Below are 26,128 nucleotides of genomic sequence, written 5' to 3'. Positions count from 1 at the left end.
AGAACTCTCCCAGCTGCTTCATCCACACACTATCAATTCTCCCAATACTTTTGTCTACAATACTTCTCATACTCATCAAAAACTCATATATCTCTTCTCTTTACAATACTAAATTTCTCAATCTGAAGAACCTCTCACAGGAACATTGTTTTGGCTTTTGTCTCCTCTACCTCATTCAGACCTTCATTACTACTACTACTATCACGCTTCCTGTCATCCTCAACTGGGTCTGAACTATCCCTCAAAATCTGGAAACTCAACTCCTCTTTCCTCACACTTCTCTCCTTTTGTGTTTTCTTCTTTTTTCCTTTATTTTCTTTTTACTGTCTTCCCTATCACTTCTATACGCCTCACTCATACTGTCTTTATCAGTGGCGAGTCCTCCCTTACTATTACTTAACAACTCCTTCCCCTTCTTGGGAATTTTCTCCTTTGCACCTTTTGAAAAGTGCCTCAGCGTCCTCACTTCCCTTCCTAACACTGGGCTCAGTCCTAATCATTACAGCCAGTTTCTTTGCCATCTCACACATTTTCTTATCCATTGCCTCCATTTTTGCAAATAATCTACTTTCCCTTTCCTGGGTTGCAACCAACTGTTCCTGCATTCCAAACCTGCTCCCTCTCCGCCATCATCTCCAGTTGTGTACCCCACCCACTCTTACTTTACTATCAAAGGGCCCCAATTTTTTTTTTCTTATTCTACCACAACTCTTAGTTGATCCACACTTTTGCTGAAAACATAGCCAGAAAAGAACTGAGAATTCATTGCTCAAGACCCATGCCTCTTTTCAAGTGATGTACCACCTCTTCTCCTCTAAGTGAACTTCTCAACTGTTCCCCTAGGAGCGTATCCCTGAGTGGTCAAATTACTCGGGGAGGAATGCCTGATTCCCTTCTAGTGGCAATCAAAAGTCATACTAAACCATTGAAAACACAAAGTTAAGTAGTGCTGGATCTGATCAATATACATATATAGTTGACGATCTGGAAAAACAGTTGTTGTTAGTGGCCTTACCAGTGGCTTTTCTCTTCATGTTTCAGAAAGGTTCCAATTATAGAAAACATAGGTCACTAATTGTTGCGTTAGTCAAGAATTAAAACGGTGATGAAGATCTCCCCTTGTTTATGCAACCATCTCTTCTTAGTCCTGAAGGGTACAGGAACTGGGGAGGAGTTTGGGATGTATCCAGCTTCAAAAAGTTTATAGTTTTAGTGGTCATGTTAGACATCTTTGTCCATATCCATCCACTTTCATACAAGTTCCTTTTTTTTCAGTGGCCAATTTTTTCAGTTCTGAAGTTTCAACAGCCACTCAGGCTAACACAGGTGTTCCTTAGGTTAATAGCACTTGATCCAGATGATATTACTGTTGCCAATCAGAATTTCTCCTTTGCCCGGACAATTGCTAATCCTGGTCAGATTTCTTGATGGGATCTTGTTGGCCATAAAGTTAATACTCAACCTCACCATGAAAATGATAATGTTAATGAACATTCAGACATTTATCCTAGTTCTATCTTCATTATGAAGAGTATCTAGTTCCATCTTTGTTATGAAGAGGTGGTCTGCCCATTCACATTTGGCATAGCAGTTTCTCTAGAGATGGTTTGTCTGGGTTCTGCAGTCATTTGCGTGAGATTCTCAACAAGTTCCTGTAGCTAACTCCCTTCAAGATACAGGCAACACCCATGGACCTGGAGGTTAAGTAATTCTTGTTCTGTTGTGTTATTGAGGAAGTGCCTTGCCTGTATCTGGAGAGAGAAGATATTCCAGTTCACTACTTTGTATAGCTACTTTGCAGGTTTTTACCCAGACTTTAGCACCAGTGGTAACCTTGGCTCAGCAGTCCCAGCATAAGGCTGCATGGATACCAGGGCAACTGGTTCATCTCAGGAAAAGTTGGCAGTAGAACACAAAGGAACTGAAATTGTCTGTGAGAGCTTTCCAGTTGGTTCAACTTGTAGATCAACTGGAGAAAGCTCGGACTTGGTTAAACCCTAGAGGGCCACATGTCTTTACATAGAAATTATTACTTATGCAACCATGCTATGACAGTGTGGTCTAGCGGTCTAGGATCTTTGATGGAGAAGTTAGTTCCTCATAGCCAGTTCAGGATGTGGTTCATGCAATTGCTCTTTTCAAAGTAGTTAGCTGTGGTTTCCCAGATTTATACCTTGTTGCACTCTTAAGAAAAATTCCTAGATCTCCAGTGGTGGCAGGACCCAGTCCATATCAGGATAGGCTTCCAGATGCTTTAACACTGGTAGGAGTTCCCCCATGTGGTCAAAGGTGACAGGGATTCGGTCAGAAGCTACAATATGGCCCATTCCCAAGAAAAAACTTCAGCACTGAAGTGGCTGCATCAAGAGAGACTTCCATCACTTGAAGGTCTTCCTTTTAGGATAATCTAGCCACAGAAATTTACTAGCCAGAACTGAGCACCAGTTGAAAGATGGCAAGATGAAATCTATGCTCGAGAGGCAACCAATAGAGGAGGCTGTATATGGCTCTTTAGGAATTCTACAGTTGCATGCTTGTGTCATTTAATAATATGAATTTCATTATTGACCTCAGTCTACTGAATTAGTACCTTGAACTGACCCTTTTCTAGATGAGGACAATGGTCTCAATTCAAGCCATCAAGAAAGAGGAGGATGTTGCATCATAACTGTGCACCCAAAATATAGGAATATCGGGTGTGTGGACAGTCATGGTTTAAGTTCAGTGTAACCCCCCCCCTCTTATTTTTTTAAGACTAGTTACTTTCCAGCTGTTTTCTAGCTTCCTGACTCCAGTAATAGCATGAGCACACAAGAACAGGATAAGACTCAACTGATATATTTGTTTTGCACTTCCACTGGCTTTCTAACTATCCCAGGACTTGGGACTGATTGCAAGGGCATTGCACTTAGAAGTGGAGTAGAGACACTGGGTACTCTTTGTTTGTCCAGCAGATGGCAGGATGCAGGGATTATTAGTTCAGTTGCCAAGTCACTTTCTTGGATGAAGCAAGATTCTGCTTAATATAGAGGTATCAGCATAAGATGCATTGAGGTGCCTGCCCATTAAAGGGGCTGGCCAGCTAATGCCATTTTTTAAGGACAGGACTTTGATATTCATACCACTTAATAAGGTGACTTGGGACATCTCCAAACTGCATATGATTTTTGCCTCTGACCTTCGGTTTTGTGATGCCAGGGCGATTTATCCCAAAAATAACCATTTTTCAAATTCTATCTCCTCCCTTGATATTTAATATTAACACCTGGGATTACTACCATATATAAGCCCTGATGTAGACCTCCAACCAAATGCAGAGTTTTTTCTAAAGTCATTTTTTTTACTAGATATATATTTTTCATTATGGTAATAAAGTAAACCCTATAAATCAGGAAAAAAAATTTATAAAAATAAAGACGAAACAAAAATTGGAAAAAAGGGCTTTATTTGATTGTTCTATAATGTCTTTCTGAGTTATATACCAAATTTCAATGCTATAGCTTTAAAACTAAGTGAGAAGATAGATTTTGAAGGTCAATAAGTATAGTTTTGAGATACATACGGGCATTCAGAGTTTTCCTTTGTACTTTTATAAAGATAATGTTAATAAATAATGATTATTATGAATGTATATTTCTTTTTTGGGTATTAATAAACCATAACTATGTTATTTATCATAATTTAATCATAAATGATGATCCCTTTGCTCATATATCGTAGCCTGGGGCACTGCATCAGGGAAGACAGAGCACTCCTTCTTACACAACTCTCTCTCTCCTTCACTAACTCGGCTTATTACATCAAATTTTCTTCTTCTGTATGTTAGCGAGATGTTTTCCTTGTATTTTCCTCTTTGGCATGATGAAATTCTTGCTGAAACAAAGATAAATAGACGTAGAATCAAGAGAATGTCAGAGGTGAAACTCGAACGTGTACAGTGGGCCCCCATATTCGCGTTCTCCAGATTTGCAGACTCACACATTCTTGGATTTCTCTCGGGAATGTTTCCCCACATTTTTTGCGGAAAATTTGCATATTCGCTGTATTTTTCTATGAGAAATATCCACAAATTCCTGGTTTTTTATCAGTTTCATTATAAAATGCACTTTTTGTGATAAGATTATTAACCCTCTTACGCCGAAGCCCTAAAAATCAAAACCTCTCCCGTATGCCGGGGCCGGTTTGGAGTGAGCTCGGAAGCGTAAAAAATAATTTTTTCAAAAAATCACAGCGTGCTTAGTTTGAAGATTAAGGGTTCATTTTTGGCTCCTTTTTTTGTCATTGCCTGAAGTTTAGTATGCAACCATCAGAAATGAAAAATAATATCATTATCATATGTAAATAATGCGATATATGGTAGCAAAAAAAAAAAAAAAAAAAAAATTCATACATAATTGTATTCAAATCACGCTGTGCAAAAAATGGTTAAAGCTAACGAGTTACTTTTGTATTGTACACTAAATTGCAATCATTTTGATATATAATACATTGTAAAACAATAAAAGCAACACCGGAAAAATATTATCACAAAATGATGTACGAATTCGTAACGCGCGGACGTAAAAAAAGGGATTTTGACGTAGGAAAAATCTACTTCTGGGGGAAGACCTGTGTCGCCCTATGAAAAATGCCTGTTATTCATTTTTCCCAGTATAAATAGCTCTATCATATACCAGAGAAAAAAGGGATTTTGACGAAGGAAAAATCTATTTCTGGGTGATTGGCTCGTGTCGCCCTATGAAAGGATCCTTAATATCATTCTTTCTAGGTAAAATTAACCTAGAAAATTACCAGAGAAAAACAAAATTAAGAAAATGTCAGTAACACTGACTCGCTCACTCTTAAAAAGAAGTGTCGGTATGATAATAGGGGCGAGTGTGGAACACTACCACGAGACAATCACCAATTAGAACTTCCAATCAGAATCCCCCCAAGAGAGAGCTGATACCAACGGGCGATGCAGCCGCTACTACTACTACTAGAGGACGCCACGGACAGCAGCGCCCCTAGCGGACATCCTTAATCTAAAACATCTAAAACATCTTGTCCTGCAAGGGGGGGAACAAACCATAAAGGGGGGGTTTCATAGGGCGACACGAGCCAATCACCCAGAAATAGATTTTTCCTTCGTCAAAATCCCTTTTCTGGGCTCAGCTCGTGTCGGCCTATGAAAGAGTACCAGAGAAACAGACAAGATGGGAAAAAAGGGACAATGAAAAACAGTGTAAAATGATGGATATAATATAAGTAAATCAATTACAGCATACAAACTAAGCACTTAAACTAACTTATACTAAACAGTAAAACAATAGAACGTTAGTAATCTTAAAGTACTTAAATGGTAATTACAGTAAATTACAGTGATGCATGTAATATAAACAAAAGGGATTTACTTAACATTTACAAAATATACAAACTCATTGTGTCCTACCCTAGCATAAAAATAAGGGTAGGTACACTGAAGTCCATCATTAATACAAGTATGGCAAAATATATACAAACACATTGTGTCCTACCCTAGCATAAAAATAAGGGTAGGTACACTGTGTCCTTACCCTAGCATAAAAATAAGGGTAGGTACACTGAAGTACATTATCAGTACAAGTGTGGATGTCCCTAGCAAAAAAATAAGGGACAATCCACTATATGATTCAACGGCTAAGGCTATGATATTCGAGTAGCCTGGCGATAGGGTGAGGCATGTTGGATGATGTAGGTAGAAAAGGAGACCTGGATCTATACTACAACTACTATACAGTATCAGGGGAAACAATGTTTCCCGCTGCTACTGCTGAAAACTTTAAAGATTCCAAGGACTTTAAATAATGCCGTTTAAAGACTGTCGGGGATTTCCATCCAGTATACTTTCTAAGATCCTCAAAGTTCATATGTTGAAAATAATAATTGAGGTGGCTACTCCCCTGATATCATGTGCTTTTGGGAATGACTCAGGGTTGGCTTGTTTAATGAAGTAAAGGATTTTGTTGTCTAATACCTTTTACTGACAAAGTACCACCTTTTTCTCTCATGAAGAGAGCACCTGAGGATCTTGAAGAAGTACGAGATAGAAAGGCTCTAAGAGTTGATACTGGGCAGAGAGAAGGATCCTGTGGAAGTGGGATAACCTTCCAAGGAGCCCACCTTGCAAGAGGATCTTCATTTTTGGCTAAAAAGCTACGATCCGGAGCAAGTAGAACTTCTCCTGATGGGAGGAATTCCACATGACCCGCATCCCTGGATAGAGCCGACAGTTCTGAAATTCTAGCTCCTGAGGCTAGGCTTAATAAGAATAATGTCTTCCTCAGGAGCATTATGAATGTACAAGATGAGTTGTCAGTATCTGAAGCTAGTTTGAGGACATCATTTAAGAACCATGAAACTGTAGTAGGCCTCTGAGAGGTCTAAGTCTAGCACAGGCTTTGGGGATAGATGTGAAATAAGATTCAGTCAGATCTATCTGAAAACCTACTGAAAGATTTTCTTCAAAGCTGATTTATGAGTGGTAATAGTGCTAGCTGCTAAACCTTTTTTCAAACAAGGATCTGAAAAAGGATATAGCCAGATTAACTGTCATGGTTGTGGTGTTCGATTCTCTCAAGAAAGATGCTAATTTTTTAACAGCTGAGTCATATTGTCTAATGGTTGACTCTCTCTTATCTGATTTCTAGGAAGAGAATATTCTGTGGATCAATATCAGCATCTTTATTAGCCGCAAACTTCATGAAGTCCATAAAGTTAGGGTCTGGAGAATTCCTGAGGAAGCGAACACAGTCCTCATTTGTACTGATTGTGATAGCTTGGGATTGGGGATCCGTTGAGGTCGGAGACCCAATTCCAGAAGAAGAGGATACCAGTTGCTCTTGGGCCAGTCCGGTGCAATCAGAGCTACTATCCCTTTGAAAGACCTTAGTTTTGCTTAGGACTTTCAAGAGAAGATTCACTGGAGGAAAAACATAAATCCTCCTCCACTGATTCCAGTCCAATGACAGGGCGTCCGTGGCATAAGCCAGAGGGTCCAGGTTGGGGGCCACATAGCAAGGGAGCTTGTGGTTCGCTTGTGAGGCGAAGAGATCCACTTGGAGACCTGGGACTCTCAGGCTTACCCACTGGAATGACCCGTCGTCTAGAGACCACTCTGATTCCAGAGGAACTGACCGGGACAGGGCGTCTGCTTATCACATTCCTTACTCCTGCCAGGTGAGTGGCAGACAGATGCCATTTGTGTTTGTTTGCTAATGCAAAAATGGCTATCATGACATGATTCACATGCTTGGATTTGGACCCTCCTCTGTTGATGCAATGAACTACCACTGCACTGTCCAAAACTAGCCTTAGATGAGACTTCTTCGGGGGAAGCAGTCTCTTCAGAGTAAGAAATACTGCCATTGCTTCCAACACGTTTATATGGAGCTGGCGAAATTGAACTGACCAAGTCCCCTGAACCTGTTTGAATTGAGAGTATCCCCCCCACCCGGACAGGGATGCATCCGTGTGAATGGTTAACACTGGAAGGGGATATTGAAGGGGTACTTTCTTGGCTAAGTTCTTTACTTTTGACCAAGGCCGTAGTTGATTGCGGAGGATCTGTGGAATTACTGACAACTTGTCTCGATATTTGGAGTTTGCTCTTGACCGCCAAATTCGATTTATATCTTTCAGCCTTGCCTTCAGAAGGATATCTGTTACCGAAGCAAACTGAAGGGATCCTAGGATTCTCTCCTGGTTTCTCCTTGACGTTTGTTTGCATTTTAGAAATTGCCTGACAGATTTTGCTATTTCCTTCCGTTTGGCCACTGGAATTGACAGATTGTGGGAAGACAAATCCCATTGGATTCCTAGCCACTGAAAACGAGATTCCGGAGTAAGTCTGGATTTCGTTTTGTTTATCTGGAACCCCAGATGTTCCAGAAAGTGAACTACCTTTTTGGTGGCTTTGAGACATTCCTCGACTGTTGGTGCCCAGATCAACCAATCGTCGAGGTATGCTGCTACCATGATTCCCTGAGCTCTCAATTGTTGTACAACCACTTCTGCTATTTTGTGAATACCCTGGGGGCTACATTCAGACCGAAGGGCATCACTTTGAATGAGAATGTTTGATTTCCTAGCCTGAATCCTAGGAATGGGCGGAAGTGCCTGGCTATAGGGATATGATAGTATGCGTCTGTAAGATCGATGGAGCATGTGACGGCTCCACGAGGAAGTAAGGTCCTTACTTGCGAGAGGGTAAGCATTTTGAACTTGTCGCAACGAATGAAAGAGTTTAGCTTTGACAAGTCTAAGATTACCCTTCTTTTTGTTGAGCCTTTCTTTGGCACGCTGAAATAAGCGACCTTGCAAATTTTAGATGCTTGACTCTCGCAATAGCTCCTTTCTGAAGGAGTTCTTCCGCGTAATCTGTCAATTCCTCTGACGGTATCTGGTGGAATGATTTGATTGGAGGAGGATCTTTGATCCAACTCCAGCCCAATCCTTTGGACACTATGCTCTGTGCCCAATTGCTGAACCCCCACCTGTGGCGGAAGAGGAACAGCCTCCCTCCTACCTGGGGAGCCTCATTGTTGATGGGCGGGTTTGGCCACCACGCCCTCCTCTGAACTGCCTGCTCCTTGTCGCCCTTCCTGCGCCACGCTGACGAAAGTAAACCTCTCGCTACCTCTCGGCTGTTTGTAGCCTTGAGCCTCATATGAAGGGTTGAAGGCCGGCGAGATAGCGTAGGAGGTGGATGGCTGAGATTGAGGGGACAACAGGAGGATAGGCTGGTTCTGCTTCGAACTAGCAGGTTGTCCTTGTTGGGTAACTGGGACCGCCTGCACAAATTGCTGCTGTTGCTGGTGTTTCTGATACGGCTGGAACCTCTTACCAGCCTTCTTCGGTTTCTTACCAGCAGTGGGAACGGAATCTTGTTTCCTCTTCGAGGAAATACCCCACCTAGCTCTAAGGGCTCTGGTTGAGCCTAGCAGCTTCGTGGTGTACTTTCGTTGAGCGGACTCTGGGAAGAGATCCGCTCCCCACATGCTAGAGGCCAAGAGTCTATTCGGCTCATGCCTAATAGTACATTCTTGTAGAACATGCTTTCGGCAGTTCCTCCTAGCCTGGAAGAAGTCAAAAGCGTCCGTTAGTACCGTCTGGAACTGAGATTTCGCCAAAATCTTGAACAGCGGTTCCGTAGCATAATAGAGGGCAGCCATTTTCCGTAATTATAAGGAATTGAGGGACCTGCCAAACCTGGTTCGCGCATCAAACTCCGCCTGGATTAGGGAATCCGGCAGTCTTGGTAGCTTCTCGCCGAACTGGTCCATGGCGCAGTCCGGTTTGAGCTTACCCAGCGTGAATGTAGCTGGCAAGTTCTCCCACAATTCTCCGAAAGCTGGGAAGAGCGGAGAAGTAGACTCCGCCTCCCTCAACTGTGGGATGGGCTCATCCTTGAGGACTGCCTGAAGGGACTTCTCCACTAATTTTCGTGGCGAACGGAAGAGAAACATCCTCTTCCGTCGCGAAAATAGTGAAGGGACTCTTGTAGGCCTGGAGTTTAGTATTCGTACACTCCCAGTCCTCAAGGCAGTGAACCCATTCCCGCTGAGCATGATCTCTACTGTATAGTACCGACTCTCTAGAGATCTTGTCTTCCCTAGTGAGAGCCGTTACGGTCAGCCTAGCATAACCGATGAAAGGCTGCGTCAGACCTGGAGGGTAAAACTCGAAGTCCTCAATCCTTCGAGTCCCACACTCCGGGATAGAGATCATCCCATCCTTGAAAGGAGCGTAGGCAGCTACTCTCCATTGGGTTCTCCATGGAGAAAGCTGGCAGAGATTCGTATGGCGGGAGTTGGGAGAATCCCAGTGCTTGGCGCTGGGGAGACTGAAAGAGGAACCTGAGATAGCCCAGCTACTCGGTCCTCATTTTCTCTAACCCTGTTAGAGAGGTCTTGGATCGATTGGCCTGATTGAGACAGAGTGCTCGACAACTGTGCGAACATCTGCTCGAATCTCGTCCCCAGGGCGGAGACTTGCGAGCCAACCAGCTCGCCCACCTGTTGCATCACCACTGCTGAGAAAGCAGAGGGATCAAAGGTGCTAGGCCCTGCTCCCCCTACCGGCGTAGCCGGAGTGGAAGCGGTGGGGGCGGGAGAAGGCACTGGCTCGGCGGGAGCGCGAGCCTTCTCCTTAGAAGCCTTGCTTCTGGAGCTCTTCGAGTGAGAAGAGCTCGGCTTCGCTTTCACCGCATCGGCGTAGGAAGTCGACGACTTCCTAGCCGAAGAAGACGAAGACGACTTCCTCGAAGTTGTCTTGGCCAGAGTCTTCGGTTCTCTCTGTCCCTTCACCTTTGGGGGTACAGAGAGAGCGGTGGGAGAGCGGGTAGGGACCTCAGATCCCACAAAGCCTTGGAATGAAGCACTGGAAGAAGGGAGGAGAAGATCCAGGAGCACCCAAGGAAAGACCTTGGGCGCCCGACACACCTACCTCAACCAACAAATCATCCACCCCTACCGCCATAGGCTCGATGTTAAGGTCCAGGGCAGCGACGTCCGGGACCGACTCCTGGGAGGCTACGACCCCAAAGGATTGCTGGAGGTCTTGCTGGATGGAGGCTATCAGAGGGGCAGCGGACAAGGGTTCAACGTAACCGGTCGACTTGCCCGCCGGGAAGATCTGGACGGCCAGCTTCTTATCCAGAATGTAGGGCTGGCCTTTGGCGGCGTTCTTCCCGAAGCCGCCCACCCACGCTTTCAGGGTGGCGAGGGCGACTTCCCTCACACCAGTAGCCTGAAAGAAAAGCAAGATTAGCTTCCAGTGGCGGAACGGGGTTAACAAACTTATGACTAAGGGTTGTTAGTAAAATGATAAGGAAGCCTATAACGGACTTACCCCATCTCCCAGCTGACCAACCAGGTCGTAGCAAATGGCGCAGGCTTCTGGGTGCCAGACGATCATCTCACTGTATGACGTGGCACAGGGGGCATGAGACCTGCACTCATCGTGTCCGCAGGGGTCGTACAACGTCGCGTTGCACGCTGGGACCTGACAGTTGGTAGCCTGTAAGTGGAAAGATACATGAGTACCAGGTAAACACTTACAGTCTAACAGATGCTCCGCTGGTGCCGGAGCGATAAAGTTAGATTAAACCAGAACCCCGCCAAAATACGTGTGGTAACTAGGTTGGTTGTGCTCTAGGCTATAGCTCCGCTGATGGCGGGGACACAAAAGGAAACCAACCAGGAGTGGTGGTAAATGGAAACCACAACGGAAAATGGCGGGGATGGTAGATAAAAATATCATATTACACAATTCATTGTAAAATTAGGGTATATCCTTAAAATAATAATAATACAAACCTCCCTCCGCCCGTCTACTAGAAGAGTGCGCGGGTAAGAAGCAAGCTCCCTTCCGGTAGCGGGGGGAGAGATGTAGATATAGTAGGCAAGCAACCGACCACTAGAGGTGCCCGCCCCGCCCGCTAGCGGAGCCAGTAATCTATAACCAAAGGTGCCCCGGCTGCGACGGAAGGCTCCTTTCGTATAGCGAGGGAGGTGGCTGAGCAACTGGGGAGGGGGGGAGGAAGGTCTCGGTGTAACACGGCGGGAGTGAGAGAGGGGGGAGAGGGATGGCCTACTCCTCCCCGCCTCACCGACTACCCGCACGGAGACCCGGTCACCTCATTGAGTGGTCGCCCTATACCCCCCGCTGGGAGGAACCCCTGGTCGCCTCAGAGAAGGAGTGAGAGAAGGCAACTGAGGTTGTCATGACAACCAAGGGGTCCCCCAGCTCCTCCCTATACCAGAAGGGGAGGGCGGGGGTAGGGTAAGGTGCGATGGAACACGTGACCGCAAGTGGCCTAGGCCGCGAGCAACACAACCGTGAGAGGGCCACGTGAACCAGGCTGTACCAATACAAGGAACAAGCACCTAGGCTAGCCTAACACCCTAAATATAATAAAATTATACATCGAAAAGATGGAAAAGACACTTTTAGTAAAAGAGAAAGAAGCCCAGGAGGAGGCAGACTGTTCCAAGAAACAGAAGCCTACTCGGAGCCAGCGATAGCCGATGAAGAGCAAGAGCCGGGATGCTGGGCCGGAATAATCATAATAATAGCCCTAAATACCAAACTAAGAGAAATGGTAGAAGGGCTGAACTATCTAAAACTCGATGTAAAAACAATGAACGTAATATAGTAAGCCCATAAGTATAAGAAGTCCCAGTATGGAGGACCGGGAATTCTTACGAGGCAGCATGGCGCCGCCACGAGACAACCGGGGAACCGTATATGACCTATTAAGAGGAAAATACAGGTACCCGGAAGATAAAAATGAGGTAAAATATTACTTATGAGTTACTTAACTTAGCCGTGGCAATAGCAGAGCGTTCCATGGTAGATTAAAGAGATAAATCCAGAAATAGCACAGCACAAGGGAAGATCGCGTCTTGACGCTAGCGCTAAAAATTAAGGATGTCCGCTAGGGGCGCTGCTGTCCGTGGCGTCCTCTAGTAGTAGTAGTAGCGGCTGCATCGCCCGTTGGTATCAGCTCTCTCTTGGGGGGATTCTGATTGGAAGTTCTAATTGGTGATTGTCTCGTGGTAGTGTTCCACACTCGCCCCCTATTATCATACCGACACTTCTTTTAAGAGTGAGCGAGTCAGTTTTACTGACATTTTCTTAATTTTGTTTTTCTCTGGTAATTTTAGGTTAATTTTACCTAGAAAGAATGATATTAAGGATCCTTTCATAGGCCGACACGAGCTGAGCCCAGAAAAGCTAACATAGTTATGCTGAGGTTACTACCCCCAGCGCGATCACCCAAGGGTGTCGGTATAGTATAGGGGCGATGTGTTACCACAAACCACAGGGCTTCTGCCATTTAGAAGATTCCCTTCAAAATCCCTCTCTTTTGGTGGGAGCCGTTACAACGGGAAATCTTACTACTCGTCCCGGCTACGCCACTACTACTACTACCGAAGCACCATCTTGCATTCCTGATTAGATCTATAAACTTGGATTAGTCAGGGTGGGAAGAAATGTTAATAGGGCTAGGGTTCATAGGGTAACACAGGTCGTCCCCCAGAAATAGATTTTTCCTACGTCAAAATCCCTTTTCTGGTGTCGACCTGTGTCGCCCTATGAAAACATACCAGAGAATGCTACAAGTTTTTAGTGTAAAATTATATGTAAAACCAGGTTAATGACATTCAGAGTAAAAAATTATAAATAGTTTTACTATTAATCTTAACTTACTATCTGTAAGAAATTATTTCTTAATATATTCTTAACCATAATAGTAATACTTATATAATACTTAAAATTGTACATAATATGAAGTTATTGGTCTTAATTATGTGTCATACAGACCAATCAAGGCAATACACTAATACTTAATAGCCATGTATACATATTGTGCAATCTTATATACTAATTCGGTAACGGGATCGACAACAAACGTTTCGCCCGGTCCGGCAAACAAGGTATGGTGGAGTGTGTGAGCGAGTCATGCAGGTAGAAGGGTCATGCAGAGGGAGATAGTTAAAGGAATAGTCTATTCAAAGGTTTCTAAGGAGAACCGTTAGTTTCTTCTTCAGGAACCACCACAGTACCAGCTGCCACTGCTAAAAAATTTTTGGGGCCTGTAAATTTTTGAGATAGGTGGTGCTTAACACTGTGGGGACTTCCAACCTGTGTACTTTTTTAGGTCTTCAGACTTTTATATTTATAAAATAATTAGTTGATGTGGCAACTGCCCGGATATCATGGACATGTGGAACTGGATTTGGGTTTGGCTTGTTTAATAAAATAAAACAAAGAATCTGTTGCCTAATTCCTCTTGAAGTTATCGTGCCCTCTTTTTCTCTAATAAAAAGAGAGAACCCTTGTTGTTATTTGAGATGTTCTGGTCATAAGGTTTCAAGTGTATGAACAGGACATAATGATTCGTCTTCTAGAAGAGGAATAATTACCCAAGGAGTCCACCTATTTTGTGGATCCTCATTTTTGTTAAAAATTGTCTATCTGGTGAAAGTAAAACTTTCCCAGATTGAAGGAATTTCACATGCCCTGGATTTCTAGAAAGTGCTGATAATTCAGATATTCTAGCGTCCGAGGCTAGCGCTACAAAAAACAATGTTTTTCTTAATAGTGCTGGATAAGAACAATTATTGAAACCTATTTGAAAAATCTTTCTTAGGGCAGATTTAATTGTGGTAATAGTACTGGCAGCTAGGCCTTTCTCATGTAATGATCTGAAGAAAGAAATGGTAAGATTAGCCCTTAAACGCCGACTGGATGTATTTTACGTCGACATTTTTTGTCTCTCGGGTGCCGACCTGGACGTATTTTACGTCGACATACAAAAGTTTTTTTAAAATTCGCGGAAAAATACTTTTAGGCCTACCAGCCGAAAACTCTTGAATCACGCGCCTTGGGGGATGCTGGGAGTTCACGGATCAAGGTGTTGTTTTGTTTACAATCGTTACGCAGGCGCGCAAGCGCGAATTTCTTTCTTGCCGCACTAAAAAGTATCTGTGACACATCTCGGAAATTATTTCGTCACTTTGACATAATTTTTTTACCATTTTAAATTAGCCGTTACATGGATTATTATATATGAAAATGTGCGCATTTTTATGTAGAATACAACAAAAAAATACTTATGATTGTAGCTTTTATCAGTTTTGAGGTATTTTCATATAAATAACAATAAGTGCCAAAATTTCTACCTTCGGTCAACTTTGACTCTACCGAAATGGTCGAAAAACGCAATTGTAAGCTAAAACTCTTATATTTAAGTAATATTCAATCATTTAACTTAATTTTGCAACTAATTGGAAGTCTCTGGCACAATATTTCAATTTATGGTGAATTTATGAAAAAACTTTTTCCTTACGTCCGCGCGGTAACTCTTCCGAAAATAATCATACATGCGATTGTGGTAATGTTTGCACCATTTTAAATTAGCTGTTACATAAAGTTTTATATATGAAAATGTGCGCAATTTCATGCACAATACAACTAAAAAAAAACCATGGTTGTAGCTTTTATCAATTTTGAAATATTTTCATATATAAAAAATGATAAGTGACAAATTTTCAACCTTCGGTCAATTTTGACTCTACCGAAATGGTCGAAAAACGCAATTGTAAGCTAAAACGCTTATATTCTAGTAATATTCAAGCATTTACCTTCATTTTGCAACAAATTGGAAGTCTCTAGCACAATATTTCGATTTATGGTGAATTTATGAAAAAATAACATTTTCTTTACGTCCGCGCGGTAACACTTCCGAAAAAATCATACGTGCGATTGTGGTAATGTTTGCACCATTTTAAATTAGCCGTTACATAACGTTTTATATATAAAATGTGCGCAATTTCATGTATATACAACAATAAATAGTTGAAGGTTGTAGCTTTTCTCATTTTCGAAATATTTGCATATAAATCACGATAAATAGAAAAAAAACCACGTTCGGTCAAATTTGACTCTACCGAAATGGTCGAAAAACGCAATTGTAAGATAAAACTCTTACAGTCTAGTAATATTCAGTCATTTATCTTCATTGTGAAACAAATTCGAAGTCTCTAGCACAATATTTAAATTTATGGTGAATTTTTAAAAAAAACTTTCCTTCCCTCCGCGCGCGGATTCTCCGCCACAAATCTCCGAAATGCGTAAGTCCCATTCTCGGAGTATCTGCTCCGTTTCATATTAGGCATTTCATAGAGTTTTATATATGAAAATCTGCGCAATTTCATGTAGAATAAAACGAAAAATATTTGAAAGTTGTAGCTTTTCTTATTTCCGAAATAATTGCATATAAAAAATATATATAAAAAAAATTCGACATTCGGTCAAATTTAACTCGTCAGATATGGTCGAAAACTGCATTTGTAAGCTAATATTCTTACAGTATAGTAATATTCAATCATTTGTCTTCATTTTGAAAGAAATTGGAAGTCTCTAGGACAATATTTAGATTTATGGTGAATTTTTGAAAAAAAAATATTTGTTTACGTCCGCGCGTTACAAATTCATGCATTATTTTGTGATAATATTTTCTCTGTGTTGCTTTTATCGTTTTACAATTTGTTATATACCAAAATGATCGCAATTTAGTGTACATTACAACGAAAAAAAAGTAACTTGTTACCTTTATTCTTTTTGCGCACAGCGCGATTTGAATACAATTATATATGAAATTTCGTTTTTGCGCTATCATATATCGCATTATTTATATATGATAATGATAATTTTTTTCATTTCTGATGGTTGCATACTAAACTTCAGGCAATGACAAAAAAAGGAGCCAAAAATGAACTCTTAATCTTCAAAACTAAGCGCGCTATGATTTTTTGAAAAAAATATTTTTTCCGCTTCCGCGCTCACTCTGAAATTCTACAAATAGAATGTTTAACGGATATATTTTCGCTTCCTTTTGTGCCGCGAACTTCATGAAGTCCATAAGTTAGGGCATTCAGAATTCTTGAGGAAGCTGACACAGTTTGCGTTTGTACTGTTTGTGTTAATTTCGGGGATGGAATCTTCTGAGGTTTGAGTTTCATCTCCATGATAAGTGGATACCAATTGCTCTTCGGCCAATTGGGTGTCACTAGTGCCAACTGGCTTCTGAATAATCGTAGCTTGTGAAGCACCTTCAAGAGGAGGTTCACTGGTGGAAAGAGATATATTCTTTCCTATTTGTTCCAATCTAAAGACATTGCATCGATCGCGAAGGCATTGTTGTCTATATTGAGAGCTACATAGCAGGCTAGTTGCTGACAGATGCCAGTGGTTCATTTCCGCTAATAGGAATATTGCTATCATTACATGATTTACTTTGTTTGATTTGGATCCTCTTCTGTTTATGCAATGGACGACTGTAGAGCTGTCCGATACGATTTGGATGTGGATCTTCTTGGACGGTTGTAATTTTCTCAATGTCAGGAACACTGCCATCGTTTCCAATACATTTATGTGGAATTGACTGAATGTTTGTGACCATGTCCCTTGAACTTTCTTGAGGGGTGAATATCCCCGCCAGCCGCTCAGGGATGCATCTGTGTGGATGATCAGAGATGGGGGAGGAAATTGTAGCGGAACTGATTGCATAGGTTCCGTTGTTTCGTCCATGGAATAAGTAGTAGTAGTAGTAGTGGATGAGGGTCACAGCTGGTAGCGATGTTTGGAGCTAACAGACTGCAATCTGATCGAGTTAAGTCCCCTTCACATTGCAGCTTCTATTAAAGGATGGGGGCCCTAGTAGTAGTAGTAGTAGTAAAAAAAAATTATTATGATAATATTATTATTGTGTATTATTGATGGTTAAACATCATAGTGATTCAAGGTTATCATCGTCAACATCATTATTAAACCATCATAATATTATTATTTCTATCATTATTATTATTATTATCATTATTATTATTATTATCATTATTATTATGACAATAGTATATTACTATTCTATTGTAGTATTTTCTTGTGATTGATTATAAGTATCGATGTATTATGATGATGAAAGGTTATCATCATCAGTCATTATTAGTACTAATATTATTGTACTATCATCATTATTATTATTACTATTATCATCATTATTATTATTATTATTATTATTATTATTATTATTATTCCCATTGTTATTATTATTACTATTATTATTATCATTATTATCATTAGCAATACTCGGTTTCTTATCACAAAAATGTATCGTCTTTTCAGCACACTATTATTACTTATCAATATTATTATTAATAGTATTATTATCATTATTATTACCAGTATTATTCCTATTACTCTTATTAATATCATCATCATTATTACAACAATATGATAACACTTTATTATCGTTTAACACATTCAATTATGGTTTAAGTGCTTGTTATGACTCAAATATTAAAAAAAAATGTGAGTTTGGCAGACATTTTGAATGCTAGCGCGCAAGCGCACCCAACAATTTTTTTCAAATTTTCACAAAAAACTTATAAAGAGTATAGCTCATATGAAACTAAGTTTAAATCGATATCTTTCTTAGAGCAGAGTAATGAATGATAAACTTTGAGGCCAATTTACTCATTTTTTAAAAAGTGGCATATACGACTCTCTGGTTCTGAGGCCCTCAAATATTCCGTGTCGACGTATATGCCTTAATTTTTCCAGATATTCTTAACTAGATTGTCTAGAAATACTTCGTTGCCGAAGTATTCCGGTATCGACTATCTTATAATATTAGCTTAGTCTAATAATGCTTATATTAAATATATGCTTCTCTAGGTTGTCGGGGAAATCCTTCATTGCCGAAGTATTCAATTATTAACTTATTACGATGGTAGTTTACTACTAAAATAATAATGCTTATTATATATGCTTATCTAGGTTGTCGGGGAAATACTTCGTTGTCGAAGTATTCCATTATCGACTTATCACTAAGTAGCTCACTACTAAATAATAAAGCTTATACATATACACTTCATTAAGTTGTCGGCGAAGTACTTCGTGGCCAAAGTAATTCGGTACCGACCTATGTAATAAGGCTAATAAGTTTTCAAGAATAATAGTATAGACTGAAAATTCCTTTCAGAGGCATGTTTATGCCGAAACACCGAACTTCGCCGATGTTGGAGAAAAGACATGGCGAACCACTGTAATTGCCAAAGTTAGGAATTGTTCAGTCTGAATTCCGGCAATGCCGAACTTCGAGTACTATCATATTCTACCCTGCCTCCAATCACAGTGATTAGAAGTAGTCTCTGTTCGCCGAGGCTCCAGAGATCATATAGTAGAGATATTATCGAAATAATATCTTTTATTCAATCTCTGAGATTAGAGGTTTGCAAGCAATAGTTTATGTTGTATGGCTCTACCCCTGATCTAAAGTAGATCCACTTTTAGGAAAATAAAAGCCTACTTTCGCTGACTGGCCGTGGCTCGTCGCGATCGAAAGTGGTCCAACCCGGTCAGGAGGTTATCCAGGTAGGCCAAGCACACAATATATACTATTACTTTGGGTATTTATTGATCTAAATACAACAATATATCACAAAATGCATAGAAATTATCTCTTAATATCTAGTACTAATCTACGTAGCCGACATTATCACTTAAATTCCCATTCGTAAATGGGCAATTTCCCAGATCGTATTAGTAAAGTCATTTATAGACCTAACTTACAATAACGAGAAAAAATAGATTTAAGGTTACTAGGCTTAATAATTTAAGCTAACTAGAGATAATGAACCATGTATCCGTTAAGGATCAAATATGGTTACCTCAATAAGACTAGCGTAGATTCGAGAATGTTCTCGAGCACCGAGACATTGTTGTATCAATACCTAAGCCTTATTATTATGAAATGTAAGTAGTATCTGTTTTAACAGAAATAACACCTTTCGATCATCTTATAAGCAAAGCTAAGCCTTATATATAATTTTACATATGCCGTGCGTAATTTGTTGTTGCTATGCCGACGCACAAAATGGCTGCCCAGTCGTCGGCGTCCCCAATTTATATTTCGAGGCGCCTGGACTGATAGCATAATTATATTAACTTATATGTTAAGATGTTAAAAACCAAATTGGATAGTACTCAACTTCGAAGTAGCAGAAGATTGGGCACTCATAATGGTTATTTAATTGCGAATACAATCGAAAAAAGGGATAGCAAAAATTTCTGTTTTGAAGCACACGGCTCTATAACAGGAATGCAAGATGGCGCTTCGGTAGTAGTAGTAGTGGCGAGCCGGGACGAGTAGTGAGATTCCGTTGTAACGGCTCCCACCAAAAGAGAGGGATTTTGAAGGGAATCTTCTAAATGGCAGAAGCCCTGTGGTTTGTGGTAACACATCGCCCCTATACTATACCGACACCCTTGGGTGATCGCGCTGGGGGTAGTAACCTCAGCATAACTATGTTAGCTTTTTTCTCTGGTATATGATAGAGCTATTTATACTGGGAAAAATGAATAACAGGCATTTTTCATAGGGCGACACAGGACGACACCAGAAAATGTTTTTTTCAAATATTCACCGTAAATCTAAATATTGTTCTAGAGACTTCCAATTTATTTCAAAATGAAGACAAATGATTGAATATTACAATACTGTAAGAGTTTTAGATTAGAATTGCAGATTTCGACCATTTCGGACGAGTTAAAGTTGACCAAATGTCGAAATTTTTATTATATATTGTTTTATATGCACATATTTCGGAGATGGGAAAAGCTACAACCTTTAATTATTTTTTATTGTATTCTTCATGAATTTGTGCACATTTTGATATATGAAACTCTATAAAACGGCTAATATGAAAAGGAGCAAATATTAGGATAATGCGATGTACGAGGACGTAAAAAAATTTTTTTTTTCAAAAATTCACCGTAAATCTAAATATTGTTCTAGAGACTTCCAATTTATTTCAAAATGAAGACAAATGATTGAATATTACGATACTGTAAGAGTTTTAGATTAGAATTACAGATTTCGACCATTTCGGACGAGTTAAAATTGACCGAATGTTGAAATTTTTATATATATATTGTTTTATATGCACATATTTCGGAGATGGGAAAAGCTACAACCTTTAATTATTGTTTATTGTATTCTTCATGAATTTGCGCACATTTTGATTTATGAAACTCTATAAAACGGCTAATATGAAAAGGAGAAAATATTAGGATAATGTGATGTACGCATTTCGGAGACTTGCGGCCGCGAATCGGCGCACGTAGGAAAGTTAAATATATTTTTCAAAAATTCACCATAAATCACAATATTGTTCTAAAGACTTCAAATTTGCTTCAAAATGAAGATAAATGACTGAATATTACTAGGCCGTAAGAGTTTTAGCTTGCAATTGCGTTTTTTGACTATTTCGGTAGAGTCAAATTTGACCGAACGGGGTTTTTTTTCTATTTATTGTGATTTATATGCAAATATTTCGAAAAAAGAGAAATGCTACAACCTTCAATCATTTTTAGTTGTATTCTACATGAAATTGGGCGCCATTTCCATTTTTCATATACAAAACTTTATGTAACAGCTAATTTTAAATGGTGCAAACATTTCGACAATCGCACAAAAAAAATTCTGATTTTTTTGAGGAAGTTACGCACGGACGTAAGGAAAATGTTTTTTTTTTTTTTCATAAATTCACCATAAATCGAAATATTGTGCTAGAGACTTCCAAATCATTGCAAAATGAAGGTAAATGATTGAATATTACTAGAATATAAGAGTTTTAGCTTACAATTGCGTTTTTCGACCATTTCGGTAGAGTCAAAGTTGACCGAAAGTTAAAATTTTTGCACTTAACGTTATTTATATGAAAATATTTCAAAATTGATAAAAGCTACAACCATGGGTTGTTTTTATTTGTATTGTGCATGAAATTGCGCACATTTCCATATATAAAACTTTATGTAACGGCAAATTTAAAATGGTGCAAACAATAGGACAATCGCACGAAAAAATTTATCGGAAGAGTTACCGCGCGAATGTAAGGAAAAAGTTTTTTCATAAATTCACCATAAATCGAAATATTGTGCTAGAGACGTCAAATTTGTTGCAAAATGAAGGGAAATGATTGAATATTACTATAATATAAGAGTTTTAGCTTACAATTGCGTTTCTCGACCATTTCGGTAGAGTCAAAGTTGACCGAAGGTTGAAATTTTTGCACTTATCGTTATTTATATGAAAATATTTCAAAACTGATAAAAGCTACAATCATGAGTATTGTTTTGTTGTATTTTACATAAAATTGCGCACATTTTCATATATAATACTTCATGTAAAGGATAATTTAAAATGGTGCAAAAATTATGTCAAAGTGACGAAATAATTTTTGAGATGTGTCACTGATACTTTTTAGTGCGATAAGAAAGAAATTCGCGCTTGCTCGCCTGTGTAGCGATTGTAAACAAAACAACGCCTTGATCCGTGAACTCCCAGCATCCCCCAAGGCGCGTGATTCAAAAGTTTTCGGCTGGTAGGCCTTTAAGTATTTTTCCGCGAATTTTTAAAGAAACTTTTTTGAGTCGACGTATGATACGTGCATTTGGCATACGGGAGACATTTTGACTCGGCGTTTAATACGTCCATTCGGCGTAAGAGGGTTAAAAAAAACCAAGTATCAACATTTTTCTGGGTTTTTCTGTTAGCATTTTTATAGGGGTTCCAACTATTCACGGGGGGGTCTGGTACTTATCCCCCGCGAATATGGCGGGACCACTGTACTCTCTGTTTGTATGTGATGAAATTCTTGCCAAAACAAAGATAAACATACGTAAAAGCAAGCAAATGTCAGAGGTGAAACTCGAACGTGTACACTACAAGAGGTTTCTCGCACTGGAGGGTGGTAAACTGACCAAGTTCCCTTCTGCTGCCTCATGGAATCTCTACAGATGCCATTGCTCACAATTTCTTTGACAATAATTATCAAAATTTACGATAACAGAAGAAATATTGCATTTTCTTGTACAGATCAATGTTTTTGGCTTATTGTGTTACGTTTACTAATTACCCTGTAACTACGAAATTAAGAGGAATTTTGATGAAATATTTCATATACATATTCTCCATTGCCATACGAAGCTCCATGAATTTTTTCATGACAACATTTTTTGCTCTATACCCCCATGTAGTATAAGGCTTCTGGCCGGCCCCCTTAATTTCCCAAGAACAATCAGCTACACGTAAACCAGACAGTGTTGAAGGTAGCATTACTTGACTTAAAAGCTTTCACTCTTCAATTCAGAGGCAAAGTAGTTGTGGCTATGACAGGTAATACAACCTCAGTCTCTCATCTTTGGAATCAAAGGAGCACAAGTTACAAAGTTTGTGTTTTGCAGTGACGGATTTCACCTGAAATGAAGACCATGTCGTAGAGATCATCCCAAGGTTCATATAAAAAATAAACAGTAGTCACAGGTGTCCCTAGCATAAAAAAAAAAAAAAAATCATGTCTTCCCTTCAGATTAGACATACTCAGAGAACTGTGGAAACTGTATATATTTACTTAGATGCAGCTGCAAACACATATCCCCTGCCTTTTATGTTCAACACTCTTGGATTTGTCAGCTTGGATAGCATGTTTAGACTGGTCCTAGACAAAGTCCCAAACTACATGGATTTGTCAGTGATTTCACTATAAATGCTTTTTCCATGACAGGATTGGGTTGCCAACTGTTTCTTGTTCATGATAAATTTTCCTAGGAGCCCATGTTGGAGAAGCTCCTATGCCAGCTCCACTTCCTCTAGATACCACAAGGACTTAAAGAGTTGAATTTTTGCATTAGAAGGCATTATGGCTCGATTTTTTAAACAACAGCCTTTTGTTAAGAAGCAGCCAACGTCGTCTCCCAGCCATGCAGAACATATACCTCAATTCCAGAAATAAACTTCTTTCATGTTCTTAAATGCAATGAGAAGTTATCAGTCTCAGTCATTAAGGGATGTAGGTCAGAACAGCCTCAGGTTAGAGCTACTTAAGTCCCAGGTAGCTGAGGCCAAGCAAAAAATAAGGATAACTTCATACTTTGTCCATACATAATCTTTTCTGATAGATATAAAGCAGAAGTTGGACATTTGTACTCAGTACAAATAAAAAATGCCTTTTAGAGTTACTGTTACATTCAGAGTTTATGTCTCAAACATAATTATACCTGCTTGTATGTGAGTCATGGATTCTGAAATCAGTTCTAGGTGTTTTCCACAGGACTTGAGTAACAGTTCTGGAATATCTTCCAGGTTGATCCTTTCAATTTTGAGATTTTGGTTTAGTTTTCATAGTTCAAAGTTCTGTTAACACAAAAGAATGACTGGAACTGCTCCCTGAAACCCAAAGTATCTAAGTATCAGCCTGTACTAGGGAAGCAATCTTGGGTGACTGCTCTTTTGCCTAAATCTCAGGTAACTGCTCTTTTCATTTGAACAGGGACAAAAACTAATTGTAATACAAAACAAAAGGGCTTATCAATGAATATGTTTGCTTGACAATTTTTTTTAATGTTCAGGCAGTCCCCAGTTTACGATGGGGGTTCTGTTCTTGACGCGTTTTAAGCTGTAACATTGTTGAAAATTGTAAAAAATCGGAAGAAAACCTTACTTTAATACTGTATTGAAAACTATGTAAACTTAATTTTTATTGTGGTTTTCATAAAAAAAACCTTCAAATATAGATTTTTTCTTTTTGGAGCCATATTTCTTTTGCCAGATTGGCATCATAACCCTAGAACATGTTTCATAAACTTGGAAATAATTTCTGATGAATATAATTGAAAAGTGTTGTAATCTCAGAATGTTGAAAGCCGAAACTGTTATAAACCATCTGCCTGTATATACCGTAGGAAAGTAGTACTACCATGTGATTATTTTGTCCCTTAAACATTACCTAAGTAAGACTGTTAAATGTTGCCTTTGAAATATCAGTATAAAAGCAGGATTTGAGCTTTGAGTCTTCCAATTTTTTTTTTTTACTAGATGTACTGGCCAGTTTATTTTGATGTCTAGTATTTGACAGCATTAACATATTCGAGATTTAGAATTGATGCTTCTCCTAATCAGTTCTGCTTAACAGCCTGTATTTTAGCCTTTGACCATTTTGCTTATGTACTAAAAGAAGTTTTGGCATTAAGTCAAAGACTGGATGGTTGAAAATAAAATTGAAAATAAAATATGGATGTTAACTGTTGCAAGGTAAAATCAGAATATAGTGGTTTACAGCTGCAAATGATGACTTGTAACATTGACGTCGGTTAATGTTGACTCAAATAAATTATTCAGTCTTGTGCAGCTTGATTGAGTTTTAAAATAGACCTTTGACTTTTAGTCACATCTTGAGATTCTTAGGACTTACCAAAAGGAGAAGGTTTTAATTGATAGCTGAAAATTAGAGCCAGCTGAAGTTAGATTAGACATGTATGTGGGAGGAGACCAAATGGGATGCTGCAAAATATTTAGTCCTGCCTAGTGTTCCATACAAGGTGCATTTATTATAAAGCACTTGAACTACACCTTTGAGTCACATCTGAGACTCTTAGGCCTCACCAAAAGGAGAGGTTTTTAATTGGTAACTGAAAATTAGAACCAACTGAAGTTTGATTGGACATCTGTGTGGGAAGAGACCAAAGGGAATGGATTAAAAGTGAAGGCCAGAAAGTTCAGCTAGGACCCAAAGCGTCACTGCAAAATGTCCAATGGAAGGCAGACTCTGTAAGTGACACCCTCGTTCAGGATCACCTGGTATAACTGCAATATTTTTTCTTGGATGACCAGTCTCTTCGTTATAAACCTGTGAATCAGTTTTCAGTATTATACCTTATCAACTTCCTCTTGGTCTTCTTATAAATGTTGTGTCCATCAACTTTGATCCTTTGATCTAGAAGAAATCCAGTACGGCCTACCCTCCTGTTTTAATCATCCAAAACTATCTTTCCAACACTTCTAATAACAAGTTTTGTCTGTTCTTACTTGGCCAAGTTCTCCTCCTACTAGAGTGTTGTGTGATGATGGAACTTTATGGCAAGTTTAAATGTTCTCAGGAGTTTTTTTTTTCCTTCTTCTTTTCATGGCCACTTTAAATGACAATGTCTACAAATCAGGATTGTTTTTGTTAGCCCTACCTTTCATTTAGTTAACCACAAATCTCTATTAGTTCCAAATAATCTTTGTAACTTTTGATTTGCCTGGTATGTAATAAGATTTTGTTTGCTGTTTTTCAAGTGGCTTGTCAGTCAAGCGTTATTATTGCATTTAGTGACTTTGGCCATATTTTGTTTTCTATTCCACTAACAAGTGTTATGGAAGACCTTTTGTTTATGGTCTTGACCATTGACATTCTTGTTAGTATTAGTGATACACTTCAGTGCTTAGGTTACTTAATTCTTGTAGTGCTTTTGGTTATTGGAGACACCAATATAATAATAAAGACAGGTAAAAGTGTCATTATCATGAATGAGAATGGGTGCATCCATCAAACATACAGTTGTTTAATGTCCGCTTATCATGGTACAGTTCTTGTTTGTAGCAAATTTAGTACAACATTATGAATTGAGTTTGATTTTTGTGAATGTCCAAGATTTACTCCCAGGTTGAAGTGCCAGTGTACTAAAAATACCCTTTTCCATCGTTTAGATTTCCACTTGG

At 39.4% G+C, this 26,128-nt stretch overlaps 1 protein-coding gene across 2 annotated transcripts in view; it reads left to right on the top strand.

Annotated features, from left to right (window-relative positions):
• LOC135225768 (ATP-dependent Clp protease ATP-binding subunit clpX-like, mitochondrial) overlaps positions 1-26,128 on the top strand; it is a 305,503-nt gene that overhangs the window by 151,437 nt on the left and 127,938 nt on the right. The gene's annotated exons all lie outside the window — the stretch shown is intronic.

This window comes from Macrobrachium nipponense, chromosome 13 (genome assembly GCF_015104395.2).
Source record: "Macrobrachium nipponense isolate FS-2020 chromosome 13, ASM1510439v2, whole genome shotgun sequence".
NCBI classification, from domain to species: domain Eukaryota; kingdom Metazoa; phylum Arthropoda; class Malacostraca; order Decapoda; family Palaemonidae; genus Macrobrachium; species Macrobrachium nipponense.
Note: the sequence above shows the minus strand (reverse complement) of the source record. Positions and strands in the feature narration are given on the sequence as shown.